The sequence below is a fragment of the Zingiber officinale genome, chromosome 7A (assembly GCF_018446385.1).
Source record: "Zingiber officinale cultivar Zhangliang chromosome 7A, Zo_v1.1, whole genome shotgun sequence".
NCBI lineage: Eukaryota > Viridiplantae > Streptophyta > Magnoliopsida > Zingiberales > Zingiberaceae > Zingiber > Zingiber officinale.
This window is the reverse complement of record NC_055998.1, coordinates 62902640-62916036: the sequence shown is the minus strand read 5'-3', so window position 1 is coordinate 62916036 and position 13397 is coordinate 62902640. Positions and strand designations below refer to the sequence as shown.

The window sequence follows — 13397 nt, the reverse complement described above, 5'->3', positions numbered from 1 at the left end:
GATACCGCTTATTACTTATGCTCCTAAATGAGTTTAGGAGCATTGCCAACGTTACAAGAACCTATAGGGTCACACACAAAGAACAATTAGATGGAGATTAGGTTCATTTGATGAACCTAAAGGATTAGGTTCATGTGATGAACCAAATTTGATTAAGAGTAATCTAAATTAGGCTAATTGAGTTGAACTCAATTTGGTTCATGTGTTAAGTGAGTCTAATTTGGACTTAGACTCATTTAATTAATTTAATTCAATGAATAGAGATTCATTAAATTAAAATTGACTTGAACCAATGGTTAGATTAGATCAACCAAGGGAGAGAAGTGGTCAAATTTGACTTGACTTGAGAGGAAGATGAAGGGTCAAGTTTGACTTGACCATTTGCCACCTCATTGGTGAGTTGGCATTAAGTGGCTAATGGTGATGTGCCACATCATCAAGGCTAGCACATGTGTGTGCCACCTCATGAGGGAGATCAAGAGTTTTTGACTCTTGAAATTCCATGGAGTATATAACTTCTCATGAAAAGTGGCTGACCACTTTAGTGCTTGTGAGGAGTTTCATTTTGTGTGATAATTCCATCTTCTTCTTCCTCAAGCTCTTTCCTCTCTCCCTCTCCTCCTCTTTGGCCGAATCTTTCAAAGGTTGCTAGCACACCTTTTGTTAGGTTTCTCCATCTTCCGTTCATGTGGATACACATAGAGGAGTATCTACTTTGATACTCTCGAGATTCGGCGACGAACCTTGGACGAGCGGGATTAAGCGAAGGGCTTCGCATCAAGGGTAAAGATCTTATCTTGTAGATCTAGGCTTAGAAAACTCATACTCGAAGTTTTACTACTTGTATTCTTCACACGGATCCGGTGGCGGGGGTTTCGTGGTTTCCGCAACGCAAAAAGTGGTTTTTGCAGCCCGAAAAACCCAACACAAGCACCCCGAGCTCTATTAAATAGAGCTCGAGAGGAAAACACTAAGCTGTTTTCTCACTACCAGTCAACTGGTGTATGCACTAGTCGACTGGTCCTTTAAGTGAAGTCGACCGTTACCCAACGGTCGACGACTACCAGTCAACTGCTATAGTGTATCAGTCGACTGCTACAGTGTACTAGTCGACTACTACAGTACTGCCTCAGTGTCGCAACAGTGCTGCTACAATAAATCCTAATCACATAGGATTTTTCCCTGAGTACAATCATTCAGCACTCGTCCTCGCCCGACCAACCTAAACCTAGCCTTCTAGCCTCCTCCATCAGCTTCGCGTCCCTCGGATGTCTCCCCATCCTTCACGTCTTGCCTTCTGGAGCTTCCTTAGGCCTTGTCCATATTGTCGGGTCTTCCTTTGCCAAGAGGCTCCTCACCTCCGGGACTTCATCTATTGGCAAGTCACACTTGGACTTATGTTGCCAAGACTACATGCTTGGACTTACACCGCCAAGACTCATCCTTGGACTTTCCTCCTTTATCAAGATCACACTTGGACTTTCTTTATTGTACCTATATCCTGCACACTCACAATGCATATCAAATACAACAATAAACCTAACTTAAACATTTGCCCAAATATCAAAACCTAGGGCACCTAGATTGCTCCAACACTTTATTCGACTTTTTAGAATCTTTTTAACTCGCTCTAAGTCCATGAACAGTTGGCCCAAATGTAGCTTAGAGGCATAGAACTGAATGGGTGAATAATGATAAAGTTATAGTTCACAAAGGTAATTTAAACAAACTTAGGCATGGACTCACTACAGTAACATTTTGAGTATGCTCATCAACACACTCTCATATGGTGATCCTTTGTATTTGTCTTTGTGTTTGCACCCACAACTTGGCTAATAGACCCTTCAATTTAAGTATCTAGTAGGATGGGGAAGAAGTAGTATCCAACCCTTGTTAGGGTGGTAACCCATAAGATTGCTTGAAACGGCATTGGGAGCTAGGAGGAAAAGTAGGCCTTGAAGGAAGAGCAAGAGGGATCCCAGACGACTGTGAACAAACGAAAGTTAATTGAACAGGTAAAGATTCTGATATTTACCCGACCAGGTCAGGACTTTGCTCGGGTACTAATCGTTTGGATGTACAACCGGCTAATCTTGTACTATGAGTTCATTTGGAGCAAGGGGTAGTTGAAGAAACACTCAAGGCTTGTGGTGGAATTGGCTAAGTGGATAGGGGCTGGCATTGTCTCGATTGGCCTGATAACTAGGGTGGTCGCACAAACATAGGTATAAAAACATCTAGCCTCATCGTAGCAATTGTAAAACGAGAGCGACTATGTTTTTGAGATCTAGGCTCTTTACTTCAAGCAAAAGAGATCTCAGCCAAAGCAAAAGGAACCCTCTTGGTGATGGATTGTTCAAGTATATTCGAGCTTATAGCCTCTACATAGGGCCCTTTGTACTTAATTATGAGAGGAGCATCCAAATTTGTAGAGCTAGAGGAAGAACTACGAGAAGGTTCAGCCAGAGGGAGTAGGCCAACAGAGGCAGAGGACTGTCCAAGCTGACTCTCCTTTAAAAGGTTCTTGCCTATTCGATTTAACGCTTCTTTTGTTAGCCGAGTGTTTTTGAAGAGGAAAGTGGAGTAATGGCATCCGCTATAAAAATAAGTGAGCGATTATACATATTTATAATAGTTGGTTAGGAGATAGCAAATGACTAAAGAAAGACAAGGATTTTTTCCTACCAAAGGTGGCACTTAGCTTGAGGTTGACCATAGTGAGCCCAAAATCATACAATAAACCTTCTATAGTCAACTCGAACAAGCTAAATGTTGACCTCCGTAAGTGTACATAAAATGTCGTAAATAATAATAAAAGATATCGTATCCACAGGGACTGGAATAAGCACTAAAGATGTCTCAATGTGAATTAGCTAAACAACTAATCAAATGATTTTCAAAAGCTAAGTATGACTATGAAATGTAAACAAAGAAATGAAAGAATAAGAAACAAGAATAAGGGCAATGGTAAAGGTATGTTCTAGGAGTTTTGGTTTCTTTGTAATGTTATTCAATGTAATGATCTATCAAATTTTATTTCTCAATTGTCCATCATTTGTAGAAGGTTGTCGGTTCTCTCTTGCAATAGACAACCGACCTAGGACTGAAATATATCTAAATGTGATCAATTAGGAATGAACTCAATGTTGTCCTTACACGGGTTTGCCTGTCACATCCGTCCCTCGAATAATCAACATACAAATTCACTACTTCTTAACCTCATTAAGATATAAAGATTAATGCATCCAATCCATCCTACCCTCTTGAAATACCTAATTTCCCTCTCAAGATTACCGCTCAAACGTCGTTACACGGGCATGTTCCTGTTAAGAACGTCCCTCGGAAAATCGAATGAGAAGCAATTCATACAAGATCCACAAGATATTCAAACATTTAATCAAGCATGGTAATTAAGCCCTAATCACAACAATCCACACAAGAAAGAATAGATACAAACAGGGAAAAATCATAGAAATAGGTATTTTGGCAAATCCACAAGAGTTTACATCAAATCTCCATTACAAATACTCCCTCGATCCTAGAACAAGAGATCTAATCAATGGAACAAGGAAAGAATCCCAAAGATAGGGAAAAGACAAACATCTTAATCTCAAATCCAGGAAAGAAAGGGAAGAAAAGCTTATCTACGATGAAGAACCGTCTTCGGATCCAATCCTCACTCTCCGGAGTCGAAACGTTGAAGATCCGCCCTTAGATCGCTGGAAATCCCTCCAAGAAGGTGGAGGAATGCCCCAAATCATGTTTTCCCCCAAAAGGGAGAAGATCCCCTTTCAAATCTTGAAGGAGGCTTTATATAGAGGTGAGGTTCAGGCACCACACGGCTGTGTGAGGTTCACACGACCGTGTGAGGTTCACATGGCCTGCTCCATTTTCCTCTCTGCCTACTTCACACGGTCGTGTGTGATACACGGCCGTGGCTTTCTTCTACCAATGCTTCCCTTGCACAGCCGTGTAGATCTACAGGGCCTGCACTACCTCCGCCTCTGGAAACCTGGCATGGCCGTGTGGTGTGCACGGTCAGAGCCCTCTTGCTCACTGGAAACCCTGCACGACCGTGTGGTGTACACGACTGGGGCATTCTTGGCCTCTGGAATTGTTGCACGGGTCGTGTGTAGCACACGGCCAGGGCATTCTTCGGCTCTGGAAGGCTTGCACAACCGTGTAGTGTACACGGCCTAGCTTCCTCTGGCTTCTCATCTTGGCACAGTCGTGTGAGATTCACACGGCCAAGGCCACTTCCTTTCCTGTTGCAATCACACGGGCAGTGATCCACACACGGCCTGGGCACACTACTAGAATAAAAATCTATTAGGACACTTTATTTATGACACCTATTAAAAAATGTAGTTATAAATACTCTATAAGGACATTCATACAAAAATGATTAATTTAAAAAATAAATATCATATTAGAATCCTTGCCATGACATTTATTATAAATCATTATATAAACATATAAATCACAATTATTTTATTTGTTTAACCTAAACTTTTCCCAACTTCCCCCATAGTCGCCGCACAAGGCATCCTTTTTGCTCCTTCCCTCTCCTGTTGCGAGAAGCAAGAAGCAAGATCCCTGCTCACCAAGTAATCTTAATTTCTTTTCTTGCTTAGTAAATAGTTCTGTTGCCGACGAAGATGCAGCGAGTGTCGACCGTCGAGGCAAGGAGGGGCGACCACCCCTCGCCAGGCAACGAGCGACCGCCTCTTGGTCGATCGGCTCGCAAGATGCTGCAAGCGAGGCAGTGAGGCAATGAGGCAAGGAGCAAGAAGCAAGATCTCTGCTCGCCTGGTAACTGTAAATTTTTTTCTTGTTTAGTAAATACCTCCGTTGCTGAAGAAGAGGTAGAAAGCGCAGACCGCCGAGGCAAGGAGGCGTGACCGCTCCTCACTGAGCAACGAGCGACCACCTCGCGGCTGGTCGGCTCACAAGCTGCTGCACGTGAGGTGATGAGGAAAGGAGCAAGAAGCAAGATCTCTGCTCGCCAGGTAGCTGTAATTTTTTTTCTTATTTAGTAAATAGTTCTGTTGCTAGCGAAGATGCAGCAAGCGCCGACCGCCGAGGCAAGGAGGGGCGACCGCTCCTCGCCAAGCAACGAGCCACCACCTCACGATCAATCGTCTTGCAAGCTACTACAAACGAGGCAACGAGGAAAGGATCAAGAAGCAAGATCTCTCTTCGCCAGGTAATTATAAACTTTTTTGGCATTTAACTGAGATTGTTGCAGCTAGTGTCAAACATTCAACATGATTATTTGGGGTAGTCGAAGAGGTGGCAGGCAACACTGAAGGATAGTGAAAGAAAGAGCAAGACTATTAAATAGGGTAAGCATAGAAAGAATCTGGTATGAATCATGTTGTTAGTATTGTTTCATTTTAGCTTCTGTACAAACTTAATTTGTTTTAGCTATTCCACACTTTATTCTTGCCACACACACACTTGCTACTAGCATTGAATTTGAATTGTTGTAAACAAGAATTTTAATTATCTATCAACCCTCTAGTCAACCATTCAAAACCTTCAAAAGAGACTTAGTGTGAGACCCTTTTAGATCAAGTCCAATCAATTTGGAGTGCAGTCAAGTTTTAAATGGTGGCTTAGAACTTTTCCCATCAGAATATAGTTTGTTTCTATTCAATTACTAAAAGTTCATCTGTGCTATTAGTTCCAAAATCTTCAACAAAAGAATGTAGCTCTGATAGTTGCTAATCAGTTCCTTGTAGAATGTTGCCAATCAGAATCTTCATCTAATACCACCAGAAAACGATAAGAGAGGAAAAACATTCATTGAAATATTTGAAACTTTTTTAAATAGATGATAGACCTGGACAATCATTCTAAAATTGGAAATAGGTTTGGAATATGTCTAAATATTTTATTTAACAGGTGAATGCTGACTGTAAGATGAAACAAAGCCTTATAGAATGAAAATAAATATTTTGATCTCAAGATTACAAGATAAAAGGAAAAATCTACCTGAATCTCTGAAAGTACACAACCATGCAAAGCCATAACCATAAAGGCACAATGCCTGAGTGCACCACTAACTCTAACATAGGAGCTCCAAGGATACCGCCACTTCTTATAAAGACCATGTGGGGGCTCCCAGCCTGCAAAACCTAACTGCAAAGTTACATGGAAAATATTCAATTGCTTTCAATTCCTAGAGAGGTTTTAAGTTTTACTTAGGAAGGGGAAAAGCTATAGTATTGTTTAAGGCATTACCTGGGATGTGCTCTCTGTTGAGTGAAATAAGTTCATCTTAAAATACTTCTGAGGTAAGGCTATAAACATGAAAGACATGCATTTCATGGTAGATTGGTTGGTTTCATTATGTCCTACATTTTTTTCATTTGACTCCAAATTTTTTTGTCTTAATTTACCTTATATGTGTAGTTTAAGAGCAACTACACATATAATGGGATGTGCTCTTTGTTGAATAGGACTGCATACTTGATGCTTGTGAAGATGAGTACAGGGGAATGATTGTCAATCCAGAGACGTTACCATGAAACACAAATGTGTTTGCTCATGCTCTTGAGGCATTCATTTCAAGCTGGAACAGAAGGTATTTGAAAATTAAAACACAAAAATTGGACATTTGGATAAACTTGCCTATCTAGATTAGTAACTTATGATGAGATAAATTAACCTGCTTGATTGTACATTTGGATAAACACAAAAATTAGACATTTGATTATCTAGTTGATACCTCTTTTCATGTTCTTGGTTGGAATGTGATTAGGCCTAAGATGTGTATCTCTGTCATAATTTAGCCTGCTTGATTGTTTGTAAATGAATAAAACACTTGTTTTTGGATTTAATCTTGTATTTGTTTCACGGCTGTGAATTGTTTCAACTTTGCTATTTGTCTTTGACTCTGATTTTATGTGCAGGGGAAGAAAGGGATTTGCCTTAAGGTATCTTTGGGTCGCTCTGAGTTTGTTCCTATTGCTATAAAGGTATGGCGTCATTTAAAATCATAATAATTTTATTTTTTTTAAAGGATTAGTAGCAAGCAAGCGCCTAATGAGATCTAAATTATGAAAGAATATAATAAGTCTTTTGTTGTGTCGTTAGTCTTATTTCTCACTAATCACACAACAAGGACATCTTAGTGAGCTGGGAACATCACTTCTAGGACATCCTTGTAATCCATAATGTCCAACTCCATCTTGTTTGCATGAGCATAGGGTTAATCTCCCTTAGTGTTATTGAACATGAAGAAGTGGTTTGGATTCGAGATGATGTTACAGGAGTGGAAATTGATACCGATTTGTGATGAAAATTTATCTGGTTCATGCATTTATGTTTATTTAATTATCATTGTAATAACAGTACAATATGGATTTTTTATATGATGATTGCATGATATATGGTATTATGCACTTCTTTCATTTATGCTCCATCACGAGTTGAATTATTCCAGGCTTGTCTTACTCGTGCCAATGGAAGTCCTTCAAGTAATATTGTAGCAGAAAGATTGGTAAGCTATTTTATACTGTTCAACTATGTTGTAGCAAAAATGTTTTTTTTAATTATCATTATATATTTAATAATAATTAACATGTTATGTTTTGATAAAGGATGCAATGAATAAATTAACAAATCAACTTCTTGAAGGTTCTAATGATCTAGTGAATCAAAATGATATATTTGCTCAAATCATGGGACCAGATAGATCTGGTCGAGTACGTATGCTTGGTGATGGTGTTAGTCCATCTGATTTATGGGGAGAAGTTCCTAGTCGTGGCACATGCAATCGACTAGTGATGGAACAATAGACAAAATTAGAAAAAATAGATGAGCAAATTAAAAAGCAAGGCCAACATATTGTAATGATAGAAGTTAAAATTTCTGATCAATCAAACTAGAACCATTTTTCAAATTGTAATAGTAATCAACGAACATCACCAAATAGTAATCCAAAAATATCTATTCCTCATCATCCATCTTTACGAGTAAGGTTTATTTAATTCCATTTTTATTATGCGTTTCACACATCTTTAAACTCTTTAAATTTTTAACTCTTTTACACTTTTATGTAGATTGGATGTTCTGTTTTGATCAAAAGTTTATTTGATTCAACGAAAATTGTGGCAAAAGAAGTGCTCCATAGCATGGATCCAAATACTTAGTTCGGATCCTCTGTCCAGAAACTTCTTTGTCCCCGTGTCCCCTTGACGATCAGACGGATCAGATTACATCTCAAGGATGCCTTACACATCACGCGGATACTGCACACATCTTAAGGATGTCATGATGCCTTGAGATGTAATCTGATCCGTCTGATCGGCAAGGGGACACGGGGACAGAGAAGTTTCGGGACAGAGGATCCGAACTACCAAATACTATAGTAGGGAGAGAAGCGCTAGGACCAAATTAGTGTGAAGTAAGAATACAAGTTATCATGGAACAAGAAGAGAGTTTAATTAGACCTTATGATCTTTTACAAAAGTTTGAGGATGCACTTGGAGGAATGATATCTTAGCCTTATCATCTGGTATATTTTCTACTTTTCATTGAAATATTATTAATTTTTTATATTTATCATGTAATTATAATTTTAAATAAATATGAAATGCATTTGCAGTTAACAGTAAACGAAGATTACTATTAGATAAATATAAAATGATACTATATTTTCTCGTTTGGTATGATATTTAATCTTTATCATTATTTCTATTAACTTTTTATCTTTATTGTTTTATTTCACTAATACAAATTTATTTATTGTATTTGTAGGTGATGGGTACTTGGATTTTTGTGAAGCAATACGACAGTTGAAGATGGTCTGCCTAGTTAGTTTTTAGTTTATAAGACTGTTCTAAAACTTAATATTTTGAGTGTAGTGTGTTGTCAATTTTGGATGTAAAGAACTTGTCGTTAGTTTGCGTTTGTAATTTTGACTCAAATATTTGTTGGATGAATTTAGATTATCTATTTGCACTTTAAATTATATTTTATAATTTTTTTCTATTCTAGATGGTGGATGAATTATGATGATGTGTAAATATTGAATTCATGTCATATATTCTATATAAATATTAATAATCATTTTAAATATATTTATAAATAATTATATTGACAGTTGTTAATGTCATAATAGATTAGTTAAGGTGACATTTTAAATGATTTTATAAATTATCTTTACTGACATTTTTTATTGCCCTTATAAAAAATATAAATATCATAATAAATGAGTTTGGGTGACATTTAGCTTTATCACTATTATGATGATAACACGACATATATAAATGTCCTTAAAAAAGACTTTGCTTGACATTTTAGAGTGTCGTTATATCTTTAAATTAGGACACTTTTCATGTTAGTATTGATATTATATAACGACATTATAAAATGTCAGGAAATGGAGGGTCTAAGATGACATCACTTCATAAGGTGTTTTTGATAGATGTCACCAAAATGTTAATGTCACCATAAATTTGCTATAAGGACATTTATGTGTGTCATGATAGACTAATTTTCTTATAGTGGCAACCCCCCTTGGCAAGGCCATGTGAGGTACAAGAATGATGCCTTCCTCCTTTGCTTCGCTTGCAGATTTGGCCTTGAACACGAAACTTTCACCAAATTCGACTCCTGTGTACAGAAAATGCACAAAAGCAAATCTCCGAACAAAAAGAGTAAATATTGTTGGGTTCTTCGGGCCGCGAAAACCGCTTTTTCGCGTCGCGGAAACCCCGAGTCACCCAAAGCCATGGATCTCGTGCAAAGATTCGTAAACAAAATTTTCGAAAAACCTTTTCTTGTATGAGTTTGTAAAAACTTTAAATCTACACTAAAGTTAAGATTATTACCCTTGTAGCGAAGCCCTTCGCGTTCCCGCTTGTCCAAGATGTCGCCGGATCTCTAGTTGTCAAAGTAGACAACCTCTATATGTATCCACACGGACACAAGTAGAAGGAGATGACCAAAACACAAGGTGTGTTAGCACCAATGGAGTGTTCGGCCAAGGAATGGGAGAAGGAGAAGAGAGAGCACCCAAGGGAGAAGAAGAGTGAATGAATCAATTGAGAGGAAATTCAAAAAACCCCTTAGCCATCAAGTGGCCGACCACTCTAGGAGGTGTAACCCCCACATTAATTCCAATTAATGTGGAGACCATTAAGAGTTGTAACCCCCATGAGGTGGCACTCTAGGATGATGTGGATCAACACTATTGGTCCACATCTTGCCACCTCACTAAATGACATGGCAACAAGTGTAACCTCCTCATTTAATGTGGGCCGGCCACATTAAATGCTATGGAGGCTTGTAACCTCCATGAGGTGGCACACATTGATGATGTGGAGCAATCCTATTGGTCTACATCTTGCCAACTCACTAGTGATGTGGCAAAAAGTCAAGTCAAACATGACTTTTTCTCTTCCTCTCAAATCAAGTCAAACTTGATCAAATCTCTCTCATGGTTGATCTAATCCAACCATATGATTCAAGCCAACTTAATATAATGAATCTAATTCATTAAATTAAATTGATTTAATGAATCATAATCTAAATTAGACTCATTGAATACATGAATCAACTTGAGTCCAACTCAATTAGCCCAATTTGGATTACTCTTAATCCAATATGATTCATCAAATGAATCTAATCCTCTTGGTTCATCATATGAACCAAATCTCCATCTAATTGTCCTTAGTGTGTGACCCTATAGGTTCTTGTAACGTTGGCAATGCCCTAAATCCATTTAGGAGCATAAGTAATGAGCGGTATCTAGCAACACACATTACTACCCAAGTTACAAGAATGTCGAGATCCAACATCACCTTGTGACTACTAATTGTGACTCCTCACAATATATGACATTGTCCTTCTATCCTAGACATTTAGATTGATCAATATGAGGCATAGACCGTATCATCCTCTAATCAATCTAAATCTTGAACTCCAAGTAGACTCACTCGATCAAACGAGCTCAACATCTAATGTTGACTCATTTGGGCATGGCCATGCACTTCGTGGTCTAACTCTATCAAGAATATTGATGTCGCTCCCGTCATATGGGAGGGATAGATCCCATCTACATCACTCACATCCCTCTGCATAATTTTTTACATACCCAGTAATCGCCTTTATAGTCCATCCTGTTACGGGTGACGTTTGACGAAACCAAAGTACATAACTCCTTATGTAGGGATCCATGGTGACTTCAGGTCTAAGGACTAATAGTCATACTAATAGCCACATGAGAAAGTATATGACACTCATATAACGATCCATGATACTTTCTCATGGCGGGTCATTCAGTATACATTCTCCAATGTATACTCATGTATCAGCTTGATATCTCTATATCCATGACTTGTGAGATCAAGTCATCGAGCTGACCTACATGCTAGTCTTATTACATTAACATTGTCCCTGAATGTTAATACTCGATTAGGAATGATTTAGAGTAGTGTTCCCTATATCATCTCACTATCGATTCAACCAATCGATTGATATAGGTAAGAACCTTCTACTCAAGGACGTTACTATACTTATTTTATCTGGCACTAATACAAATAAGCATAATAACCAAAACCAAATGCCTTAATATATATACAAGAATATGATACAATGAGTCCATACAATCATCAAATGATTGGCTCTAGGGCTCTAACTAACAATCTCCCATTAGCACTAGTGCCAATCAGTATAGACTTTAAGGCCTAATGACCTAGTGTGACCATCATGCTTTCTCTGTGCCAAAGCCTTGGTCAAGGGATCTGCGATGTTAGCCTCTGTAGATACTCTGCAAATCTTCACATCTCCTCTATCGATAATCTCTCGAATGAGATGGAAACGTTGTAGAACTGCTGTGAACTCTGCCAGCTCATAGCACTACCATTCAAGCAAAACACGAACCTCGACTGTGATCTTTAATCATCCTGATCGGTCTGGAAGCTGGCATCACTGTAACCCTTTACAGTTAGTTCATCATTGCCTCCATATATCAAGAAATATTCTTTAGTCCTTCATAAGTACTTAAGAATATTCTTGACCACTTTCCAGTGACTTTCACCTGGATCTGACTGGTATCTGCTCGTCATGCTCAAAGCATACGAGACATCAGGTCGAGTACATAGCATGGCGTACATGATAGACCCTATGGCTGAGGCATAAGGGATCTGATCCATGCGGTCTCTCTCCTCTCTAGAAGAAGGACCTTGAGTCTTCGAAAGACTCACGCCATGTGACATAGGCAGAAATCCCTTCTTGAAGTTCTGCATGGCAAACCGAAGGAGTACCTTGTCAATGTATGTACTCTGACTTAGGCCAAGCAATCTCTTAGATCTATCTCTATAGATCTGTATCCTTAGAATACTAGATGTCTCACCTAAGTCCTTCATTGAGAAGCAACTCCCTAGCCAGGTCTTGACAGACTGAAGCATAGGGATGTCCTTCCCAATGAGTAGTATGTCATCCACATACAATATGAGGAAGACAACTATATCCCCTACAACCTACTTGTAGACACAAGGTTCATCTTCGTTCTTGATGAAACCAAACTGTTTGATTGCATCATCGAACCGAAGATTCCAGCTCCGAGAAGCTTGCTTTAGTCCATAAATGGACCTATGCAGCTTGCATACTCTACTAGTATGCTGTGGATCTACAAAACCCTCAGGTTGTGTCATGTACACATCCTCGAGCAGGTTTCTATTCAGAAACGCGGTTTTGATATCCATCTGCCATATCTCAGAATCTGGTCTCATCACAGCTTTCTGATAGGTGGTAGGCTCATGCTCTATGAGCACAATGTCATCATGGTCAGACAAGAGAAATGAATATCTCTCTGGCTGACGACGTACCCTATCAGACCTGTGAAGTGGTATGTCTACTTGAACTGGTTGTTGTTCCTCAACTCTTTGTGGAACAACATCATCCACAACACTTTGTGGTTCCAGTTCAACTTCCATCGAGGCTTCAGTGCTATTGTTCGCATCTTGAACTTCTTCAAGATCGAACATGCTCCCACTAGTCTTTCTAGAAACAAAATCCCTTTCTAGAAAGACCCCAGTCTTTGCCACAACTACCTTGTGCTGACTGGGAATGTAGAAGTAATATCCCTTAGTTTCCTTGGGATATCCGATGAAATAGCACTTGTCGGATTTGGGTCCTAATTTGTCTGAGACTTGACGTCGTACGTAAGCCTCACAACCCCAAATCCTCATGAAAGACACCTGGGCATCTCTCCCAGTCCATATCCTAATGGTGTCTTTATCACGGCCTTGGATGGAACTCGGTTGAGAATGAAAGCTGTTGTGTCTAGAGCATAACCCCAAAGGTATGTCGGAAGATCTGTGTGACTCATCATAGATCGTACCATATCTAATAGGGTACGATTCCTCCTTTCGGATATACCA

The 13397-nt window shown here is 39.0% G+C and overlaps 1 long non-coding RNA gene across 2 annotated transcripts; it reads left to right on the top strand.

Annotated features, from left to right (window-relative positions):
* Positions 1 to 4503: 4503 nt before the first annotated feature.
* Positions 4504 to 8977, top strand: LOC122001444. 2 transcript variants are annotated; one of them, XR_006117373.1, is made up of 7 exons: positions 4504 to 4812; positions 4879 to 5206; positions 5285 to 5345; positions 6465 to 6589; positions 6918 to 6983; positions 7451 to 7507; positions 8767 to 8977. It is a non-coding gene; the product is annotated as an uncharacterized LOC122001444 (long non-coding RNA). The 2 variants fall into 2 exon arrangements; XR_006117372.1 differs by having other exon boundaries at positions 4513 to 4812; positions 6418 to 6589.
* The last annotated feature ends 4420 nt before the right edge of the window (positions 8978 to 13397 follow it).